This window comes from Propithecus coquereli, unplaced genomic scaffold (assembly GCF_000956105.1).
Source record: "Propithecus coquereli isolate 6110/MARCELLA unplaced genomic scaffold, Pcoq_1.0 Scaffold16, whole genome shotgun sequence".
NCBI classification, from domain to species: domain Eukaryota; kingdom Metazoa; phylum Chordata; class Mammalia; order Primates; family Indriidae; genus Propithecus; species Propithecus coquereli.
This window is the reverse complement of record NW_012140524.1, coordinates 1,982,041-2,005,819: the sequence shown is the minus strand read 5'-3', so window position 1 is coordinate 2,005,819 and position 23,779 is coordinate 1,982,041. Positions and strand designations below refer to the sequence as shown.

At 38.8% G+C, this 23,779-nt stretch overlaps 1 long non-coding RNA gene across 2 annotated transcripts in view; it reads left to right on the top strand.

The window, feature by feature from the left end:
* The window catches only part of LOC105807524, a 39,268-nt gene extending 26,303 nt beyond the window's left edge, over nucleotides 1–12,965 (top strand). The window contains exons 1-3 of one of the 2 annotated variants that reach the window (XR_001137336.1): nucleotides 462–600; nucleotides 12,036–12,125; nucleotides 12,882–12,965. This is a non-coding gene — a long non-coding RNA (uncharacterized LOC105807524). Of the gene's footprint in view, nucleotides 1–461; nucleotides 601–12,035; nucleotides 12,126–12,881 lie in introns of those variants that run through there. The other variant, XR_001137335.1, reaches the window with a different exon arrangement.
* The last annotated feature ends 10,814 nt before the right edge of the window (nucleotides 12,966–23,779 follow it).

Here is a 23,779-nt window from a genome sequence, read left to right as displayed (position 1 = left end):
ATGTTTACTAAGAATTTAAGTCGTAATTCCTAGAATTCAGTTCCCTCCCATTTTCATTCTTTATATGGTTGTTTTAGAATAGTCATGCAATTCTAAGGGCAGAGAAACTTTAAAACCACAGGCAAATGATATTGTAATTAGCCAAAGTTTGTGTAAGGTGACCTAGATAGCTGACAAGCCGGTTGAAGCTGTTATTGTCTGTGGTTATCAACTACGCTTAGTTAGACTTTAACACCTTCACGCACTGCGCTCTGCAAGCCCCTGCATCTGGTCTTAGCCCTGTCTCCTAGTCTGCTACTCTCACAAATCCTCTCAAACTCTCCCACAGCTTTATCAACTAGGTATATATAATTTTCTAAATCCTTCATTGTCGTTTCAGCAATGTTCATAGCATCTTCACCAGGAGTAGATTCCATCTCAAGAAACCACTTTCTTTGTTTATCCACAAGAAGCAACTCCTCATCCATTCAAGTTTTATCATGAGATTGCAGCAATTCAGTCCTATCTTCAAGCTCCACTTCTGGATCTTTTGCTGTTTCCACCACATCTACACTTACTTCCTCCACTGAAGTCTTGAATCCCTTGAAGTCATCTGGGAGGGTAAAAATCAATTTCTTTCAAACTCCTATTTATACTGATATTTTGACCTTCTCCCTTGCATCACAAATGTTCTTAATGGCATCTAGAATGGTGAATCCTTTCTAGAAGATTTTCAATTGACTTCATTCAGATTCATCAGAGGACTCACTCACTATACATGGCAGTGATAGCCTTATGAAATGTATTTCTTAAGAAGACTTATAAGTCAAAAGGACTACTTGATCCATGGGCTGCAGAATGGATGTTGTGTTAGCAGGCATGAAAACCATACTCATCTCCTTGCACATTTCCATCAGACCTCTTGAGTGACCAGGAGCATTGTCCATGAGCAGTAAATTTGGAAAGAAAGCCTCTGTCCTGAGCAGTAGATCTCAATACTGGGCTCAAAATAGTCACTAAACCATGCTGTAAACAGACGGGCTGTCATTAGGCTTTGTTATTCCATTTATAGAGCACAGGCAGAGTAGATTTAGCATAATTCTTAAGGGCCCTAAGATTTTCAGAATAGTAAATGAGTACTGGCTTCAACTTAAATTCTCCAGCTGCATTAGCTCCTAACACGAGAGTCAGCCTGTCATTTAAAGCTTTGAAGCCAGCCATTGACTTTTCCTCTGTAACTATGAAAGTCCTAGATGGCGGCATCTTCCAACAGAAGGCTATTCTGTCTGCATTGAAAATCTATTGTTTAGCATAGCCACATTCATCAATGATCTTAGCTAGATCTTCTGGATCACTTGCTTAAACTGATCTGTATCAGCACTTGCTGCTTCATCTTGCACTTTTAGGTTGTGGAGATGGCTTCTTTCCTCATGAACCAATCTCTGCTAGCTTCAAACTTTTCTTCTGCAGCTTCCTCCCCTCTCTCAATTTTCATAGCATTGAAGAGAGTTAAGGCCTTGCTCTAGTTTAGGCTTTGGCTTAAGGAAATGTTATGGCTGGTTTGGTTTTCTATCCATATCACTAAAATTTTCTCCATGTCATCAATAAGACTGTTTCACTTTTTTATCATTCTTGTGTTTGCTGGAGTAGCACTTTTTTCATTTCCTCCAAGAACTTTTCATTTGCAATAACAACTGGATTAACCATTTGGTACAAGAGACCTAGCTTTCAGTCTATCTTGGCCTTTGACATGCCTTAATAATTTCTAAGTGACTCAGCTTAATCATGTCTAGCTTTTAATTTAAAATGAAAGATGTGCAACTCTTTCTTTCACTTGAACACTTAGAGGCCATTGTAGGGTTATTAACTGACCTAATTTCAATACCGTGTCTCAGGGAATAGGAAGGCCCAAGGAGTGGAAGAGAAACAGGGAAATGGCTGGTCAGTGGAATGGTCAGAACACACACATTTATTGATTAAGTTTGCCATCTTATATGGGTGCGGTTCGTGGTGCCCCAAAATAATTACAGTAATACCATCAAAGATCTCTGATTACATACCACCATAATAGATAAAATAATAATGAAAAAGTTTAAATTATTGAGGAATTACCAACATGGGACACAGAGACATGATGTGAGCACATGCTGTTGGAAATGGCGCTGATAGACTTGCTTGACACAGGGTAACCACAAACCTTCAATTTGTAAAAAGCGCAATGTCTGTGAAGTACAATAAAGCAAAGCACAATAAAACAAGACATGCCTGTATAATTCATATACCACAGAATTCACCCATCTAAAGTGTTCAGTTTGGTGGTTTTCAGTATATTCACAAAATTGTGCAACCATCACCACAATCAATTTTAGAACATTTTCATCACCCCAAAGAAAAATCCCATGCCCGTTAGCAGACACTCCCATTTCCCCCCAAGTGCTACAGCCCTAGGCAACTACCAGTTTGCTTTTTGTTTCTATGGGTTTGCTTATTCTGGACATTTCATGTAAATGGAATCATATAATATGTAGTACTTTGTGATTGGCTTCTTTTACTTAACATGCTTTCCAAGTTTATCCATGTTGTAGCATGCATCAGTATTTCATTTCTGTTTATAGCTGAATAAGATTTCATCATATGAATATACCACATTTTATTTATTCATTCATTAGTTGATGGATATTTGGGTTGTTTCTACCTTTTGTCTATGATGAAGAATGCTGCTATGAACATTTCTAAATGATTTTGTGTGAACGTATGTTTTCATTTTTCTTGGGCATATATCTAGGAGTGGAATTGCTGGATTGTCTATAGTTCTGTTTAACATTTTGAGGAATTGCCAAACCATTGTACATTCCTACCAGCATCATATGAGAGTTTCTATTTCTCCATATTCTTCCCAACACTTATTATTTGTCTTTTCATGGTTGCTATTTGAGGTAGATTTTTTTCTTCCATTGCTTGCAGATATAATCCTTGATAAAAATCATAATTACTGACTTGAGGCTCTTATAAATTCTGAAAAAGGATAGTACTCTACCTGAGAGAATGGTTGCTTGCTTATTGCTCAACTTTGCTGTTCGATTTTTAGTTGTGAATGTTGCATCCTATAGATGTTAAAATCAAATGATTTCTAAACTCATGTGCCAACAAATAGTGAGTTCACCATACTGGACATATTTAAACCATGATAGGATGACTTGTTAGCAGAGATATTACAAAGGCAACATATATGTGGGTTAGAATAGATGGTGTTTTGGGGGTGCCAAGATCACCCCAAGTTTGGTGATTTGCCAGAAAGACTCACAAGACTCAATGGCAAGTTAAATTCACAGCTAACGTTTACTACAACAAAGGATACAGAGCAAAAGCAATGAGAAAAAGACATGCATCAGGTGGTAGCTAGAGAGGTCCAACACGTATTTCAAGCCCTGTCTCTCTCTCTCGATGCGAACTCCAGGGACGTGTGAAATGTCTCTGCTCAGGGAAGCCCATTCAGGTTTCAAAGTGTAAGGCTCTTATGGGGGACTGGTCACATAGCCATATCCTGCTATGCTACTAGCCATAGCGACCAAAACTTGGGATCCCAACCATGAAACCAGGGGTATATCATCAATCTTCATGTTTGTGCAAAGCAAATTAACAAGCTGGTAGGACATGGTACATTGCTCCAGTGTACACAACAAATTAATCAATTACTGACATAAAGAATATCCCGAGAACCTCATTTCTGAGGGTTAGCCAAGGGTCAACTGTGGTTCCAGGCTGCCTTGGCGATGTGAGAACTGAGCAACTGGACCTGCTGTCGACTTACGTCACAGATGGCCTCTTAAAGGGAGTTTCCATCATTCTAGAATCCCATTTGTCAACAAGATTTACACACTATAATTCAATCTTCCTAAAGAATTGAGAATAAATTTTATGAGGAGAAAACTCAGTTTGCAAAGAAAATCATAAAGAAGTAAATAGAATCAATCATGAAAAGTAACCCATAAATATAAAATGTTAGACAGCAGCTTTAACCTATTTGCTCAGGAAAAAGTGTAGTAAATAGAACTTAGGTATGAATGTGGTGTTTATTTTTCAGTTGGGAGAAGATCTCAAACCCATTCTATCTTCTAGAATAGGAAGTCTATCTTCTATCTTGGGATGACTTGAAAGGTAATCCAATAGGAATCCAGAAACTAGTTATCCAGCAATAAGGGAAATGAGCCTAGAATCAGTGTCGAGAGGGGGAAAGACAGACTATAGATTTGGAAAAATTAAGTTTAGGCCAGACTATCAAGGTCACACTGGTCCTTATAGGAAAGGGGAAGTTTAAACAGCTGAAAGTAGAACTGCAATGTAGATGAGGAAGTAAAAATGCTTAGTAGAGGGAAAGGGCAGAGGCAGAAAGGGAAACAGGGCCCAAAACGATCGCTTTTTTTCCTTTCTTCCTCTTTTTTCTCTTTCCCAATAAATACTTCTAGAATGCCTATAAGGCCTATACAAACCATAGAAGCACTAAGAGCACTTAACTTAATAGGTGTCAGGAATGAGTGATCTCCAAGGAAGCACGAGTCACCGTGTCTAGATATTTTCCTAATCTGTGTGAAACTTCTCGATGTGTCGAATTTGGCACCAAAGGCCCTTAAGGTAAAGGACATTTATTGGGAATATGTGGAGAATAGGTTGATTTTTATCTGGACAGGAAAAACCCCATCTTTGCTTTTGAGGACGTGTGGATGTTTGGCTTTTGACCGAAGGCCAATATAAAGGTAGTGGAATTTATCATGTACTATTTAAAATCTGAATCTTTTATGGCAAACTCGAGGGTCAGTTTCTTTACCTATGGTTTTCAATTGGCCTAACAAGTTAGGTCACCTGACTTGATTATGTGACCAGAGGGATAGAAAATCCAGCTGGAAACTCCTGCTTTAGCCTCTCTTGAAGCAAAGCTTCCTTGCACTTATCTTGATGGCTCAACCTGGTGATGAAGCCACATCTCCATAATGACCCTAGAAAGCTTGCGTTTATTGTTGTTTTAAGCTGCTATGTTTTGGGCTAATTTTCTATGCAGCAATAGATAAGTAGCTAATTAGTCAAGGCATGAATTGCTCATCTGGGTATCTGGATGAAATAAGGCTGAATAGTCCCTTTGTTTTGTGTCTCAGAGAGAGTTTTTATAGCCCTTCATCCCTGCACCCCACACAGTATACAAGTTTGGGGATAGGTGAGAGACATGTCCTATTTTCTATGTTAGAAGGGTGCTTGAAAGACTAGCAGATCATAGACCCATTTCCAGGCAGGTCAATTTTATGAGAATTCAAATAGAAGCTGAGCTCAGAAATTGGTGCCTTAAAGCTGTTCATGCCCATGTACATCACAGAAATTCTTCAAGCTCCTCCAAGTGTACATACCCCACTTTGACCACCACTGGAGAGGAGGTGCTATGCTATTTTGGAAAAATCCTTTAAAGTAGGAAACAGTGGATGTGACAAAATAAGAGCTAAATTATGTAGGTTGGCTGGCACTTGCTAGAGCCTGGGAAATGGTAGAGCAAGGATTTGAACCCAGTTTTATTTGACTCCAGAGTCCATGCTGTCAATCACTGAAATAAACTCATTTTTAAAATTGATTGTATGTTGAAATGAGAATATTTGGGCTATATATAATTTGAAAATATATTATTCAAATTACTTTCCATTTCATCTGTACCTTTTCCTTTTTTTAACGTGGCTACTAGAAAATTGGTTTACATTCTATTTCTGCTGGACAGTGCTTCTGTGGCCCTTGTCATCACTTGAAATGTCCTCGCCTTCAAACCCTCAAATATCTCACTCCCCAAAACAATCTCTTTTCTTGCATTTTACCTAAAATGGTCTCGAATAGATCCTCAGCTCATGCACAAATACATGCAGTCCATCATTTCACTTAGTAAACTCCTGCTCATCCTTCAGGGCCAAATCAAATGTCACTTCCTCAGAGAAGCCTTCTTTGACTTCTCTGATTAGGTCAGATACTCTATTAAAGCATTTGTTAAATGTCATACTCTTGGTCCCTTCCATCTTATTCCTTATTACAGGCAATTCTTTGTGTGATTATTTGATTAATATCTGGCTCCCCTACTAGAATGTAAAATCTGTAAGGGGACAAACTATGTCTGTTATGACTCAACACTTGTTCCCCAGTGTCCACCACAGTGCTTGCCCATAGTAAGTACTCAAAGGTAAACATTCAGCATGTAAATATTCTCAATCATTTTTCTACTCATTGGGATCTAGACTGTACTGATCCTGACATTCCATATCTTTTCTCTATCCGTCAGCCCTCTTCTAACTGTACTGACTCCCACCCAGATTAGACTTTATGATCAATCACTGCCACGGTTCCTTCCAAGTGTCTTACACTCTTCCTCCCTCTGTCCTTACTGCACCTCACTGGCAGTACTTCCACCCTAGATGAAGCCAGTGCTCTGCTTTCTCTTTTCTTACACCTGGGTAGTCTGCAACCAAGCCCTGGTGGAGAAATAAAACCAGGCATGTTGGTAGCATTCTAAGTTCATAAAGTCCAAACCCGACTGTCTGGCAAACTTTAATGCCCTCCACACTGCCTAGCAATTAATTTTACTGTGGTCTGATGTAGAATTTCTGTCCTACTGTTTTTTGTTTTAATTTTTTAATTGTGAAATATATCATCAAATAAAATTGTGAATATAACACATATATACAGCTCAATAATTATAAACACCCGTATATCTACCACTCTGTTTGAAAAATAGAACATCACCAGTACTCTTTTTCTTTTAACCAGAACTCACAAAAACATTATTATTTTATTTTTTTTTTTTAAGACACAGAACTTCACTCTGTTGCAGGCTGGAGTTCAGTTGCACGATCATAGTTCACTGCAGCCTCAAACTCCTGGGCTCAATCAATCCTTCTGCCTCAGCTTCCCCAGTAGCTGAGACTGCAGGCACATGCCACCACATCTGGCTAATTTTTGTATTTTTCTCTAGAGACAGGGTCTCCTTAGGTTGTTCAGGCTGGTCACAAACTCCTGGCCTCATGCAATCCTCCAGCCTCCGCCTCCCAAAATGCTGGGATTACAAGTGTGAGCCACTGTGTTCAGCCATCGTCAGTACTTTTAAAGAAAGATGATCATATCATTTCTTTTTTCTTTAACTCAGGACACTTTTGAGAGTGAAAAGGTGTATTAAATGGTCAGATGAAAAGAGGTGTAAACCAGGACTTTCCCAGGCAAACCAGTACACATGATCACCCTATTTAAAGATCTCCTGTGTGCCTCACTCAGATGGCATATTTCCCTACTCTGAATTTTGTGTTACCTTATTTTTTGGTTTTTTATAATATATATGTATTCCTAAACCAAAACAATATAATGTTCTATTCTGCCTGTTCTTAAATTAAATCATACCATATATATTATTCTGAGGTTTGTTTCTTTCATGAAACAATGTTTTGAGAGTCATCTATGTGATGTGAAGGATCTGTAGTTCATTAGGATCTTTCTTTTTTTTTTTCTGAGACAGAGTCTCACTCTGTTGCCGGGCTAGAGTGCCGTGGCCTCAGCCCAGCTCACAGCAACCTCAAACTCCTGGGCTCAAGCAATCCTTCTGCCTCAGCCTCCCAAGTAGCTGGGACTACAGGCATGCGCCACCATGCCCGGCTAATTTTTTCTATATATTTTTAGCTGTCCAAGTAATTTCTTTCTATTTTTAGTAGAGACGGGGTCTTGCTCTTGCTCGGGCTGGTCTCGAACTCCTGAGCTCAAACGATCCATCTGCCTTGGCCTCCCAGAGTGCTAGGATTACAGGCGTGAGCCACCACGCCCAGTCTCATTAGGATCTTTCTGCTTTGTTCCATTGATGAATATACCAGTTTACAATTATATTTGATTGATATCAGACAGCTTTTAGTTAGAGGCTATTATAAAGAATGTTGCTAAGAACATTCTTGTATTGTCTCCTCATGCTCAAGTGCAAAACTTTGGGCTGTGATCTAGGTGTAGAATAACTGGGTTTTAGGTTATGTGCACGTTCAACTTTATTCTGTAGTGCAAAACTATTTTACAAAGTGGTTGTACCGATTCCCACCATTGTATGAAAGCTTTTATTATTCCTTATTGTTACTAATGCATAATTTCATCAGATGAAAAGATATTTTGCAAATCTAGTGGCTAAGAAATGCTAACTGTGTTTCTAATTTGCATTCCTTCATTTCTAGCAGGCTGAACATTTTTTCATATGTTTATGGTTCCTGTCTGTGAAATGTCTTTTGCCCATTTTTCTGTGTATTTATTTTTCCTTTTTTATTTGTAGAAAATCTTTGTATATTCTAGATACTAATCCTTCCAGTTGTATGATTTGCAGGTATCTTCTTTTTGTTTGTGGTTTGTCTTTCACTTACTTTATGGTGTCTTCCAATAAATAGATATTCTTAATTTAATGTGGTTCAATTTGTCAGTCCTGGCTGGGTGTGGTGGGTCACGCCTATAATCCTAGCACTCTGGGAGGCTGAGGCAGGAGGATCACTGGAGATCAGTAGTTCGAGATCAGCCTCAGCAAAAGCGAGACCCTATCTCTACTAAAAATAGAGAGAAATTAGCCGGGCAACCAAACATATAAAAAATTAGCCAGGCATGGTGGCGCATGCCTGTAGTTCCAGCTACTGGGGAGGCTGAGGCAGGAGGATTGCTTGAGCCCAGGAGTTTGAGGTTGCTGTGAGCTAGGCTGATGCCACTGTACTCTACTCAGGACAACAGAGTGAGACTCTGTCTAAAAAAAAAAATTTGTCAGTCTTTTCCTTTGTCAAGTGTTTTCTTACTTTAATGTCTTAAAATATTTTCCTATTTTGTCTTCTAAAAGTTTTATAATTTTGCCTTTCCCATTTCGGGCTTTAATTTACCTGAAATTCATTTTCTGTTGTTGTTTCAGCACTATTTACTCAGGAGCCACTGATTTCTCCACTGATCTGTGGTGGTGTTCCCTCCTAAGTCATCTTTCCATGTGGACGTGGGACTTTATCTGGGATCTTGTTTATTCTGTTTCATTGATCCATTTTTTTTTTATAATTCCATAGTTAATACTAAACTTTAAAAACAGAGTCTTTGTGCTTGGCCCTTTACTCTTTCATAATACTTTTACTATTTATTCATTTAAGCAGTTTTGTAACTTCGACAATCTCACAGTTTGTTCTCATTCACATTGACTGCAGATTTTTGAAAGTGGTGACAGGTACATGAGTAACCAAAGAATAGAGCTTGTTGAGTGAATCTTCATCCTCACTATGTTTCTGGACAACTGCACATGGAGATGGTATGAGACATTCCTTCTTGCTTAGGCCCAGGCAGCTTTGTTGATCTTGGTGTCAAGGCACACATTTGGAGTTCCCATTGCTTAATGGCAAATTTCTGGGTCTCTTTGGGTGCCTGAGGGGCACATTTCTCGAAACCCGCTCCATGGGTATGCTTGCAAATGTGATGGGGCTATTCTCTGGTCACCACCCCATTGATGGCAGAACAGCCTTTTCTCTTCCCAGCCTTCTTTCCCGAGCCATTTGGCCAAGCCCAAGTTGAAAAGAAAGAGCATGAGGGATTTCATAATACGTTTAGAATCAGCTTGTCAAGTGATAAATCTTAGGAGATTTTGGACATACTGATCCTTCTTATTCAAAAACAAGGTATACCTCTCTACTTATTTAGGTTTTCTTTAATGTATCTCAATAAGGTTTTACAATTTTCTCCATAAAGAGTTTATATTCCTTTTATTAGATTTATTCCTAAGCATTTGAAATTTCCTGTAAAATATGTCTTTTTTGTGTGTATTTTCCCTCAACTTTTTATTATGAAAAACTTTCAAACACATAGCAAAATTAAAACAATACAATGAATTATCAATATGACCTTCACCTAGATTCGATCACTGATAATTCTGTCATATTTGTCTTAACATCTGTCTATGTGTATGTAATTTTTTTTTTCTTTTTGTGGTCACTTTAACAAACCGCAAGTGGGGGAGTCATCAGTTAAAACTAGAAAATCTGATTTCAGGGTCACAACAGGACCTCCTAAGCACACTGTGCATTTTCTGACCAAACGTTCACAATTGCCCAGTTCTTACTCTCTGCTTCATCTTTGATCAAACTTTCATCAGCCTTCTTTTTTTCCTACAGGCCCCTGAACTCTGCTTGCCCCCAAACCTGAGCAAGCAGACACAAAAAGGGGAACATGCCCCTTTATCAGCTCCTCCCAGGAATTAGCGCTCCACAGCGAGCCCCTTTTCCTGCCAGACCCACTGGTCCTTTCTCCTCACTTATCTGTAACAGCTTCCCCTTACAAGGGGCCACTATGTCTGCTTCCTCTCCCTTACCCTGTAAAAGAAAACCTTTTTCTGTTTGAGTTTGAGATGCTTGCAGACTCCTGAGATCAGAGTGCTCTCCCGATTGCAATAGTCTTTCTTTCTAATTAAAGTCTCTCCCTAATTTGGGATTTGTTTTTATTGAATACTTTCCTGCCCCAGACCTGGAATTGCCCATTTTTCCAATTAAAAGGAAATTATTTCTTTTAGTGTATACTTTTTTATTCTCTCTCTTTCTCTTTCTGTGTGTGTACGTGGGTGTGTGTGCATGTGAATCCAACCATTTTTATCCAACCATTTGAAAATAAGTTGTAGATATCAGACACTTCACCTCTAAATATTATAATTCAGCATCCTAGTGCGTGTGAAGTGCTATCTCTTTACAGTTTTGATTTGCATTTCCCTGATGACTTATGATGTTGAGCATCTTTTCCTGTGCTTTCTGTCCATTTGTATATCTTCCTTGGAGAAATGTCCATTCAATTCTTTTGCCCATGCTTTAATTGGGTTGTTTGTCTTTTTCATCATTCTAATAAGTGTTCTTGTTATTCTGGAAATAAGAACTTTATCAAAGATATATGATTTACAGATATTTTCTTCCATTCTCTAGGATGTCTTTTCACTTTCTTGATGTCTTTTGATGCATAAAAGCTTTAAATTTTGATAAGGTCTAATTTATCTATTTTTTCTTTTGTTATTTGTGTTTTTCGTGTCATAATCTAAGAATCCATTGCCAAATTTTAGGTCATGAAGCTTCACCCCTATGTTTTCTTCTAAGTTTTTTAGTTTTACCTCTTATATTTAGGTCATTGATCCATTTTAAGTTAATTTTGTATATGGTATGAGGTAGGGATCCAACTTCGTTTTTTTGCATGTGGATGTCCAGCTGTCCCAGCACCACTGGCTGAGGAGACTACTTTTTCCCTATTGAATGGCCTTGATGCTTTTGTTGAAAATCAATTGGTCATAGATCTGTTGGTTATTTTTGGATTCTGAATTCTATTCCATTGGTCTATGTGTCTATCTTTATGCCAGTGCCACACTTCTATGATTACTGTAGCTTAGTAGTAAATTTTGAATTGGGGAAGCATGAATTCCCTAACTTTGTTCTTCTTTTTAAATACTATTTTAGCTATTCAGAGCCTCTTATGATTTCCTTTGAATTTTAGGATTGGCTTTTCCACATCTGCTAAAAAGGGCCATGCCTCTCTATTGTTCATAACTCATTGGCCAGAACTATTAACTTGGTCCAATGCAATTCCAACCCAACCCTACTATGTGTCTGGAAAAAGAGTAGACTCATATATGAGTGAGCAGCACTAATAACTAACATAAGCATTATTCTGACTATAACTTAACACTTAGTTTTATCATTTATTGTTTAATGCTCATCACCCTCACTATAATAATTGTCTCTGAAGGGGAATAATGGTGTCTGGGCTTCTTTACTGATTTATCTCTAGTATCCTGAACATTGTAAGTGTTCAATCAACATTTGTTGAATATGTATTTCTTTTATTTAAGAAATGGCATTACCATAACTCCATATGAAGATAATCTAGTCTCTGAGAATTATCTCCTCATAGTTACTTTTTTAGGGATAATGAATAAACAAAGCAGAAGATTTCTGGTCAATATTTATATTTTTGTATACTATACATACTTATTAGAGTGAGCATGAACATCTGTCTCTTGCCTTTAGAGTTCTCATTTGGAGATGATATGAAGATGGTAGGGGATGTGGTCCCATCTGCAGTGAAGGAAAACATCACCAATTTACAGAGGAAATCGGGTAAGAGAAGTAGGGGAAAAAAATAGAAAGGGTATTTGCAAGAGTAGTTGCAAATTGTAACGGTAGTTGCAAATTGTAATTGTAGTTGCAAATTGTAAAGAGTAGTTGCAAATTGGTCAAGTCTTTGGATTAGAAAGTACAGGTATCTGAAACTAGACCTATTCCTGGGATTTTCAGCATAATAAAATCAACACATTTCCCTTATAATTAAGCTGGTTTGACTTGGATATCTGTTATTTGTAACTGAAAGAGTACCAATAAATACAGGTTCATACTTCATGTGGGAAGTTCTTTGAAGTGGGCTTGAATGTATTTTAGCAACTTACACATTAAACAAGACATTTGCATTCGGTAAAAGGTTTGTAAAATAGAAGGATTTATATTCGTCCACAGTTGACCAATAAGAACAATGGAGATAATCTTGCAGGAGATTGAAGTGTTTTCCTGAGTCAGTGTTTTGGAGCAAACATCCTCTATCTTATCATCCAGACTTTTAAGAAGAAAAACTTAAATTATCTCTGGTATGCAGGAGGCTTGGACAGCTTCAGAAGTTGGTCTTATCTCTTTATAAGTGTTATAAAAATGCCTACAATATTTTAAAAATTTTACAGTGGTTTTTCCAAAAATTTATGGAGCAGTTAGTATACTCTATATAATTAAATCAATATTAAATTAAGTTTTAAATATTAAAACTTATTTTAAAATATTTAAAATTAACTTGTGGCCCTACTTAACATCTATCTTTTTATTCCTTAGATCACTGGTTAAAGATTACCCTTCACTGACCAGCCTTACAAAAAAAAGAAAATTACCCTTCATGACCCAACCGACATAACATATTTATTTCACTTTCTTTTAGTGAGAAATTTTCTAACTAGCCGGACCTGACCCTTTCCCAAGTGGAAATTACTAAAACACAATATATTTCTGTGAGAAAAAAATGTGGTTCTGATATGAAAGCCTTTTTTCCTGAAACTGTAATTTCTTCTTAGTCTCTAAAAGGTGTTTTAAGTAAGCTCACTGCAAAGCAAATAGCCATGAGTACACCTGAGACAGCGATGCACCATTTGCCACTCCCTGTAAGTACATTCCTTAAAAACAACCCCTAAATATATTAAAATTTTCTTGGTTGCTTACGGTTGAACTGGGAGACATTAAACTACCTCTTCAGTGAAAAAGTCTTAATGAAGAGAGTTTACCAACCTAGAGCCATGCACTAGAGATTTGACAACAGATTGAAGACACGCAGTGGTGTAGCTTGAGGTCTTCTGAGTACCAAAAAAGGAAATGGATTCCATCTTTTCCTGGATACTGTGGAACGTGATGTACAAAATGGCGTCACTGTGGTTCAGAGCTCTAAAGTGGAGTTGGGAAGCTATTGTAAAAAGGACTGCCTGCGCCTCCTGCAAACTTGCAAAACAAAAACAAAAAACAAAAACAGAAACTTGCCTTGAACTTTTGAACTAGGTCAAACTGCAATGACCGCAACATCCCAGAAAACAACGGAATTTCGCTGGCACTGCAATACCTGAATGAGAACAGCTAACAAACTAGGGACTCATGTACTGGCCACCTGCCTGCACCAACGATAATTCTTTTAAAACCTTGTGTAATCACCCTTAGCTTCCTTTTTACGTCTTTTAAAAACCCCTACTTCCCTCTTTTTCTTCGGAACACAATTTAACTTCTAGCTGAATCTGTGTCTCCTGAATTGCAATTCCTAAGACCCTAACAAACGTCTTGTCTTATTGCATTGCAGGTTGGTCTTTCGCCTCTTTTTAGTTATTAATATGACATCTTAGGATGTGATAATGGGGAAGAGGTTAAAAATAATCTCCAATTTGAAACTTGTGCAGCTTTAACTACAATTCATATGAAATCTCTTGAGCACCCAGTACTTAGTATGTGCCTAACACATAGCTGATTTCCAAACCCCCTAAGAACTATACGCACGGCACAGTGGCACATGCTTGTAATCCCAGCTGCTTGGGAAGCTAAGGCAGGAGGATTCCCTGAGGCTAGGAGCTCAAGACCAGCCTGGGCGACATAGTGAGACCCTCCCCCACAAAATTTTTTTTTAATTAGCCAGACATGGTGGTACATGCCTGTTCTCCCAGCTACTCAGGAGGCTAAGGTGGGAGGATCACTTGAGCCCAAGAGTGTGAGGCTGCAATGAGCCCACTGCACTCCAGCCTGGGCAAGACCCCATCTATAAAAAAAAAAAAAAATTCATGAGTCCTTCCTCTCCCTCTCTGTACACTGTCTCTTTTTAGTCCTATTCCTACTGTCACCCCCAGGAAAGCCCACTGCTCCTTGGTCTCCACCAAGCCTCCTTGCCTTCAGACTTAGTATGGATCCCTCCTCCAATGAGTCCTTCTCCAGTTAACTTACGGAGGTCCTGCCTTTCAAGCACTCTGGATACCAACCATCACTTTCTAAGAGCTGCCTGTGTGCAGGACTCTCCTAAGAACACTTGGATAGGACAAACTCCATTGCACAAGGTAAATACCTGTGAGCTTCACTTCCTCCTGAAGCCCCAGCACCTACACCTGCAAGCTCATGTTCTCATTGAAATAAACGCCAAGGCCAACCTTGAGAAAGAAAAGAAGGTGGGCATAGGAATGGTGCTGTGGGCTGAGTGGGTGTGTCCATGCCTTGGTGCACTTTTGGTGCCAGCTGACTTTATCTCTTTGTTTCCTTCCCTCGGCACCAGTGTGGCACTCTAGTCACAATCTCTCCGGAGATTTCAAAGAGCCCATTTTTTTCCTTTTAGAAGTGCTTGTCCTTTGTATTCTTTGAATAAAAAAACCATGTGGGCAGGGCCCCACATGCTTTATTTTTTCAATTGAGGACATATATTTTACTTCTTATGTCACCTTATGGGAACAGCAGACTACCCCTCTCCTCCCACATCTCCATCTTCACTTCCATGGATCCTATTATTTTTAAACCAAGAGAGTCATCCTGTCACTCTAGGAAGGGACAGACACCCCAGTTTATTCAAATGACATTCAGGAATATGGATTCATTTTTTTCCTGACTCTTCTTAAACCATTCTTGTTAAGTTGGAAACTTAAAAAGTCTGAGATTTTAAGCAAGCTAACAAGATACCCTGCCACACATTTTTATATACATACTGGCAGAAAACAGGGGACCTCTGTGTCAGGGACAAAGACAGAGTAGTCACAAAAAAGGCAGCAGCCAAGGTAACATCAGAGCTCCAGTTGCCTGAGCCCCAACCCCCACGGGGCGACACAGGGAGGGCCAGAGGGTACCTACATGTACTTTTGAGGTGCAATATGGGGGATGAAGCCTGAGTTTAGGAGGCTCTGATCTCATATAGGGCTGCTGGCTAATCTGCTCTTGCTTCCTTCCAGAAAGAGACATTATTTTATTACACTGGAATGTGAGCAAATGTTTCTGGGGAAAGACATCTGTACATCTCTTGGAGGGAGCCCCTGTTCTGATCTTTATTTATCTAGGAATGCAAACACACTGGCTCCAGGGGGAGGCCTATCTTTATCTTTCCAGGGCTGTCGGCTTGCAAAAGCATTCCTAGAAAGATAGTCTTGGAGCACATGGGCTAAACATGTAGGAGCGATGTGGATTCATGGAAAATTGTTTCTCAGCTTCTCTGAAGTTGTTTTTTACTCCCAAAGTTCTGCTTTTGAACATTTCTTTGAAAACAAAACTTCATCCTTTCCAACAATTTCAATTGTGAAAATTCCTAAATCAAGAGCCGCTAATTTCCTCAATATCAGGATATGATGTGCAATAGGCCGGGCGCGGTGGCTCACGCCTGTAATCCTAGCTCTCTGGAGGCCGAGGCGGGCGGATTGTTTGAGCTCAGGAGTTCGAAACCAGCCTGAGCAAGAGCGAGACCTCGTCTCTACTAAAATTAGAAAGAAATTAATTGGACAACTAAAAATATATAGAAAAAATTAGCCAGGCATGGTGGCATGCCTGTAGTCCCAGCTACTCGGGAGGCTGAGGCAGGAGGATCGCCTGAGCCCAGGAGTTTGAGGTTGCTGTGAGCCAGGCTGACGCCACGGCACTCTAGCCCGGGCAACAGAGTGAGACTCTGTCTCAAAAAAAAAAAAAAAAAGAAAGATGTATTTTCAAATACAAAAGTTAATACGGCAAATTAAAACCAAGTCTTGAATGTCTTCATATTTGTAATACGAGGTACTTTCTTTTCAGTAATTCTTTGTATTTTGGGGTATAAACATTTGTTTTGTTACTACTGGAGATGGAGGACAACACATAGAAATATTTTCCAATTTATTCTTCACTGAATACACACACACCCCCACTTGCACAAACTCATTCACCAAAAACATACTCCCTGCCCAAATAAAAAGAAAAACAATAAGAACAAAATAAACCCTCAAGCCACATCTATACTTTGTATTTTAACAAAGAAAAACAAAGATGCTGGGAGTCAGTGCAAAATGTAAAATTAACTGAAAGAAAAATTATGAACAGTGTTATTAATAGATAAAATATTCCTATTGCATAAATATTAACTGATAATTTCTCTGCTTCTTTAGAACTTTGGAACCATAGCGTTGATTTGTTGAATCAGGCCCACATGAGCTTCAAGAACCAGAAAAGATTTTACTCTCATTCTTTGATGTCACCTTAGCATCTCCTAGGGTATCTAGGCAGAAAGACTTAAATATACAAATGGACAACAGGCAGGCTATATATAAAAATAGAACTCTGATCTACAATGTGCAGCAACTGGCCCAGGGAACTAACCTATTCTGTACAGGAGCCAGCCCAGGAAGTCAAACTACTATCTATATTTCAGACTTGTAGGAATTCAGACCGCTATCTCTAGCCATCAGTCCAGGAAGCCAGACAATAACCTCTGTAATCAGTCATCCCCAAATGGCCAGGCCTTGATTAAAAGCTGGCAGCTTCCCTAACTTTTGCTGCTACTTCCAATTCAGGACCGGGTAGAGAAAGTCAAATATTCTCCCCTAACCAGTCACATAGGTTATCCCACTTGAAGCCAGCCCACCCACAGCTTCCCAGCAGCCTCCAGTCAGGGCACACCTCAAGCCTTCCCTGCTCCCCAGCCCGCTCTACTCCCCAGTAAAGCACTCCCACTCTTCTGCCTACTTTTGAGTTTCTGCCAAAACCCAAGTAACGGTGGTGGCTGACGCTCTTGCTATAGCAAGCTCTGAGTAAGTAGCCTTTGCTTGTTCTCGTTTGGTGGTCTTTATGACTGTCACAAGACCATTATTAGCTGCATCAGCATCTTCCAGCCTTAATGTTTTGCTATTCAACACTTCCCGTGAGAAGGACTGTTTGACTAACTTCCTAGAACTCGTAACACTGTCAGCGCCCAGCTGCCTTAATATTCCAGGACGCATTTCTGAGACAGTTTTGGCCTTTGTGTGATGAGCAATTATAAAGTTGTTAGAGAAGAAAGCCTGGCTCCTGGGATTACCCCTCTACCTCTAATTAGGTTTATCTATTCCACTCCAGTAATATTACTCGCAGCTATTTTTAAAAAGAAAACTTTGAGGCTTTTTGTCATCAGCTGTTGCTATTCTATACATCACTTTCTTTCTGCAAGGTAAGGTACCTGTCTCCATTTGAGATCTCAGCCTGAAGTCTGGTCACCTGTTCTTGATTCCAGCTGTTTGGTAAACCTGAAGCCTCCGGGAGGCTCTTTCGATACTAGCAGGTGGCAACAGCAAAATGGCTGCTTTGATGAAGACAGAGGAAGGGAGCCATTGGCAGTTAGTTTTGAGAAAATGAGTTTCTAGATCCTCAACTTCTATATATACTTTTTCTTGAATAGATCTGCCTGAGAATGTGCCTGTTGTCAAGGCATCATGCTAGGCTTTAGATGTTGCACGGGTCCTATTTTCCAATCCGCCTTTCATAACCACTCTCCTGCCACTAACACGCACCCACTGTGGTGCATTGCATGGGGGAAGAGGAAACCTCCAGGGCTCCAGGAAGGGTACATTTCTAAACCTCGGTATTGGCTATTGAAGCAGATGACTCTGATGATGGAATAACACATCTTTTGCAAGTCAGATGTTTCCCAATTCTTTACTTTCAACAAAATCAAAGGAAGGCCTAAAGAAGTTGACAGCTGAAATTGCATTAAAAATCAACTTCTATTGATTGATAATTACGTAATTTGAGGCATATATTTCAGAAAGAGTTCAAATAATTAAATGAAATCACTATAATAAAACCCCTTCCATTCCTGTCTACCTATTTATGCTACAAGGAATCAATTGAAAACAAATCTGAATTTAGGTAAAGAGAGACCTTTTTTCAAAATGACTCTTGTAACAGGGGGCATTGGGGGTGGGGGGGGCAGAAGATATTGCAAAACAGAGAACATGCCACTGTAGTAAACAAGGTTAGAAGGAACAGGTTATGGAGGAATGGGATCAGCAGGCGGCACAGTGAGCAGGCGGCATGTTGGACAATTTTTCTTTGCAGTCAGCCAAATTCTGGAAGGGTCATTAAGGAGGTTGTTTCACATTCCAGTGCTTGTTTAAACTCAAGGGTAGGCCAAAGTTCAGGGGCCTGAGGGAGAAAGAAACCTAACTTAAAAATTGTGGTCAAGTGAGGTTAGCAGGCATTTTGTCCTGACTGGTCAGTGCAAACAGCTCAGCTAATCATTTATGAGACAAAGAATAGGAATTTGGAAGGCCCGTGTTGGCCCTGTTATAAGTAAACAAGGGGTCATTTATTAGTCTTATCTAAGTCATACAGGGAAGGGTGGATTTTTGTAGTAAGTAGTTTCCAGGAACACTAAAGGGTGGACAGATTTTTTTAAAAAACCTATTGCTGTTTTCCAGGAGTACGGTGCTCAGGTAAAGTTCAACATTGCCAAAGGTTCACATAGATTTGATGCTGAACCCTATGCATTCTATTAAGAATTCATCCCCATTTCACTGAGATATGTATTTCCAATAACATTTTACTTCCAGGTTGGAGTAACCACGAACTTAGCTATTGCAGAGTCTTAGGTTCAGGAATGACAGAAAGACTCACTGGATACAATTTGTTTCCATAATGTAGATTCCATAATGTAGATGCTCATTCCATGCAAACGGCTCCATTCTGCAGAAACCACAATTAAATTCTGGCATGCTGATTACCTTATCTAAGGATCTAAGACCACAAGAATTCTTCAGGCAGTTGTTAGTATTTTTCAACAAAATGCCCCAATTTCTTTATACTGTAATGCTGGTCATGTGTAATGAATGACTTGCACCTCCCCATGGGGACCGTGGCTAGTCTGATTAATGAGGGAGCTCAGTGGGGTGGCAGTGGGAGTAACTGTGTTGTCCTTCCATGTCTTCCCGTCCCAGCAGAGGACGAGGGCAGCGATGTGTATCAGACTTTCTTTCACATACCAGAGCTCTTGGCTCCGCTTCCCTTCTCTTTGCCGGTGGTTTTCATTTCCAACAACGCCATAAGCAACAACCAAGGGATAGTATGTTTTGCCTTTCCCTCCTCAGCTTGCTTCTCTTTTTCAACCCATTTAATCAGTTCTTAGTGAATCAGATCAATGTTTTTTATTTTCTTTTTTCTTTTTATATGGAACGCTTCACAAATTTGGAAGTCATCCTTGCGCAGCGGCCATGCTAATCTTCTCTGTATCGTTCCAATTTTAGCATATGTGCTGCCCAAGCAAGCACGCAGATCAATGTTTTTTAAATTCCACTGATAAGATCAATTCTTGTATGAGGCCATAAAATGTTAACCACATCGAACAACATGATGATTCAGCAAGATTTCAAGCAACAAAATTCTTTATTCCCTGTCCATTTTCTTATGATATAAAGGTTTTGCCTCTATGGAGTCAGAGGTCTTCGCATTAATTGCTGCTTTTGATACAAATCTGGATTAATGGAAAGACTAACAAAACAGAAGATGGTTCCTGTACCAGTTTACTTATCTTATTCAAAGGATACAGGACAGGCAATTCTGCGTGCAAGCAAGCCCCACTTTAGCAGAAGGTCTTGCAGTATCCCAGGCACAGCTTCCAAGACCTCTCATTTCATGGGTCACGCTCCGTTACAAGGGATGAAGGTAAAGTAAGTTGGGCCACTGTGACCCTGGGAAGCTATTCCGCTATCTATACCCTATTAGTCATACTGTTCCTCAGGCTATGTGTAACTTAACATTTTTTGAGGCAGTTGAATCACATCAATGAAAGGTTGTATAGTAAATAATCTGGATACACCTCATGCAGAAAAAGCACAGTCCAAGTAACATTCTACAATTACCTGAACTTCCTACATGCCGAGAACTAATGTTGCAAGAAGGTAAATTCTGGGTCAGCTTCCCACGTACCTGTGGGCCTAGAACAAGAGTTTCAATGCTAGGAGAATTTTTTCCTTATAATGTTTAATAATTATTTCTTAAACAGTGTAATATATTTACTTTTCGTGATTATTTGCTATTAATAATGGTAGCGATAACTTAATACAGAAGAAATATTTAATACTTAGAACTTTAAGATCACAGGCAATAGAAACAGTTTAAAATAATTTCAGTGTATATACATATATTTGCTCAGGAAAATATAAGATGATTAATAAAAGACTTTTAAACATACATTAGAATAAAATCTGGGGGGGGGAGGAAAGAATGGAAATACGTGTTCAAGAAGAAAAAAGAAATTATATAAAATGCCTCTCTACCAAAAAAGTACTTTTTCTCTCTCTTTTGATGGATAATATATATACCAAAACCCTATGCTATTAAGATTCCAGTGGATACATTTTTTAAATTAATATACACTTTTATTTTTAAGGGTCAAGATTTACAGTATGCTCCACATTATATTCTTTAAAAGAAGTTAGAAGTAGATGAGGAAGTACATGACTTTTTGAAATTATTTTAGGTGTATGTGAGAAAAAGTTAAAATTAACAGGAGAGAAGGGGCCGAGGCGGGCGGATTGTTTGAGCTCAGCAGTTCGAAACCAGCCTGAGCAAGAGCAAGACCCCGTCTCTACCAAAAATAGAAAGAAATTAATCAGACAACTAAAAATATATAGAAAAAATTAGCCGGGCATGGTGGCACATGCCTGTAGTCCCAGCTACTGGGGAGGCTGAGGCAGAAGGATCGCTTGAGCCCAGGAGTCTGAGGTTGCTGTGAGCTAGGATGACACCACGGCACTCTAGCCCGGACAACACAGTGAGACTCTATCTCAAAAAAAAAAAAACAAAAAAAAAAAACAGGAGAGAAGGGAAGGTTTGACCGAACTATGTAAACATTATGTGACTATCTGAGGGTTCTTTTGATAATCTTTCTATCCAGTCATAACCCTTAGACCCATCCTCACCATAGGGGGCACACGTTTTTCTCTAATTACTTTAGGGGCTAATTCTGTATGTCAAACATCATGTCACTTTTTTTAAAAACACAGGGTCAGTCAGGTAGATGAGGTGACTACTCTTAGCTTTTCATACTCTCTCCATATGCAGATTTTACCTTTACACACTTTGCCGTGTGACTGTGCAGTTATTCCTACTGGAGAAGGCCTATATTTCCTGTAAGTTACTTTGGCTAATGAAATATGTGTTAAAGGGACAGTGTGACAGTTCCTGCTTCAAGAGACAATACTTTCCTATTTGCTCCTGTGATCTTTTACAAGAAGAACATGCCCCAGGTAGCAGTCGGTCCAAAGGACTAAGAAAACATGCGGATCAGACCTGAACCCAAGGAGAAGCCTGGAGCCAAGCCCAGACAACATACAGCCTAAAGCCAAGTTGCTCCAGCCCTTGTGAAGATACATGAGCATTATTGTGGTAATAACTGACTGACACAATCAGGTTTAAGTACCTTGTCTTTAATGTGTGTGTGTGTGTGTGTGTGTGTGTGTGCACATGTGCATGTGTGTCTGTACACCCTTGTATTTTAAGCCACTACTACTATATTGGTGCATTAGAGTGATAGTCAAAGATCGTTCAAAATTTATGAGTTTTTCCTTTGAGAATGAAATAATAGAGACTTGATAAGACGATTAATTCATAGACACCATCTTAACCCAGTGATCAGAATTAACGTCACCAGTAGTGAGACATATGGACATGACAGTCCCTTATATAACGCACCAAAGGGCACTAAGAAGACGTGACAGCTAAACAAAATGTAGGATTCCAAGTTGGATCTTGGCCCAAAGAAACAATATTAAACTGGTTATATTTGAATACAGGCTGTAGAATATAGTTCATAGTATTGTATCAATGTTGATTTCCTGGTTTTGATCATTATGCTATGATTATGTAAAATATTAACACTAGAGGAAGCTGAGTAAAAGATATACAGGAACTCTGTACTATTTTGCCAACTTTATGGTAAGTCTAAAATTATTTAAAAATAAAAAGTTTTAGAAAAACATCAGGAATTAGGCCGTTTATCTTTAGAGTAATACATTTTAAGAAAAATTTAGTGTTTCCATTTAGGATAATATTTGCCAGACCCCATACCAATTAAATCAAAATCTCTGAGATGGGAGCTAGGCATCAGTATTTCCTAACGCTCTCTAGGTGATCCGAACTGCAGCCACGTTTAAGAATCAGTGGTATGGAGAATAACGATCAAATGGACACCAGTGTACCCACCACCAGGTTTAAGAAATATCCGGTTTGAAGAGCTATGCAGTGGGCCCTTCCCTGACCCCACCCTGCCTGAAGTGTCTCCATTCTGATTTTGGTTCTCCTCACTCTCTAAACAAGTTTGATTTAATTGAATCATAGTTTAATCAAATATTCATATATCCTTAAAACATATAGTTTTATTTTTACATGTTTAATTTAATATAAATGGAACCATATTATTATTAATAAATATAAATATATCTTTGGCAGCTTGCTTGCTTTTTTCACTCAACATTATGTCTATGAAATGTAAAGATCTTAACTCATGTAGCTATAGTTTATTTTCACGGCTTTCAGTGTTTTATTGTATCAGAATTTATTTGCCCAGTCTACTTGAGAACATCTGGGCTGTTTCCAGTTTTTTTGTTTATTATAAACACTGTAGCTTTGAACATTCTTGCTTGCCTCATTGTGCCCATATATAAGAGTTTCTCCAGAGAACATGCCCACTAAACAGAATTTCCAAGTCACAGGGCACGTCCATTTCAGCTTTTCCAGATAATGCCAAATTGGCTTCCACAGTCAACGCACCAATTTAGACTCTCATCGGTGGGGTGTTAGATTGCTTATTGCTCCACATCTTTTCCATCACTTGGTATTATCACACTTAATATTGTTTGCAATATGGTAGATAAAAAATTATGTCTCATTATGGTTTTAATTTACCTTTCCCTAAGTAGTGAGATTGTGCTTCTTTTCATATTTTCATTGGTTGTTTATTTGTGAAATGTCTGTGTATGTCTTTCACCCATTTTTCTCATGGGTTGTTTTGTATTTCTTATGTATAGAAGTTATTTACATTTTCTAGATGCTAGCCCTTTGTCAATTATGTGCCAAGTATCTTCTCCCAGTTTGTAGTCTATATTTTCATTTTTAATGGGATCTTTTTGATAAACAGAAGTTCTTAATTTTAATATAATGGAATTTATCCATCTTTTCCTTGATATGATTTCCCCCTTTTTCCTATTTTAAACAGTGTACTATTAAAATTTGGAATCATG